Consider the following 464-nt stretch of genomic DNA (forward strand, 5'->3'; position numbering starts at 1 on the left):
CGAACTCTAAACATGTTTCGACGTACTCTAAATATGTTTCGACGCACTCTAAAAATGTTTTAATGCACTCTAAACCTGTTTGGACGCACCCTAAACATGTTTGGATGCACTCTAAACATGTTTCGACGCACTTTAAACATGTTTGGATGCGCTCTGAATATGTTTTGACGTGCTCTAAACATGTTTCGACGATTTCTAAACATCTTTTGTTGCACCCAAAACATGTGCATCGAAACATGTTTAAAGTGCATTAAAATAGACTTAGAGTGCATCCAAACACTTTTAGAGTGCATCCAGACATGTTTAGAGTGCATCCAAACATTTTTAGAGTGCATCCAAACATTTTTAGAGTGCATCCAAACATTTTTAGAGTGCATCCAAACATTTTTAGAGTGCGTCCAAACACGTTTAGAGTGCATCCAAAAACTTTTAGAGTGCATCCAAACATGTTTAGAGTGCATCAA

Source organism: Tarenaya hassleriana, unplaced genomic scaffold (assembly GCF_000463585.1).
Source record: "Tarenaya hassleriana unplaced genomic scaffold, ASM46358v1 Cleome603, whole genome shotgun sequence".
In the NCBI taxonomy this organism is placed as follows: Eukaryota; Viridiplantae; Streptophyta; class Magnoliopsida; order Brassicales; family Cleomaceae; genus Tarenaya; species Tarenaya hassleriana.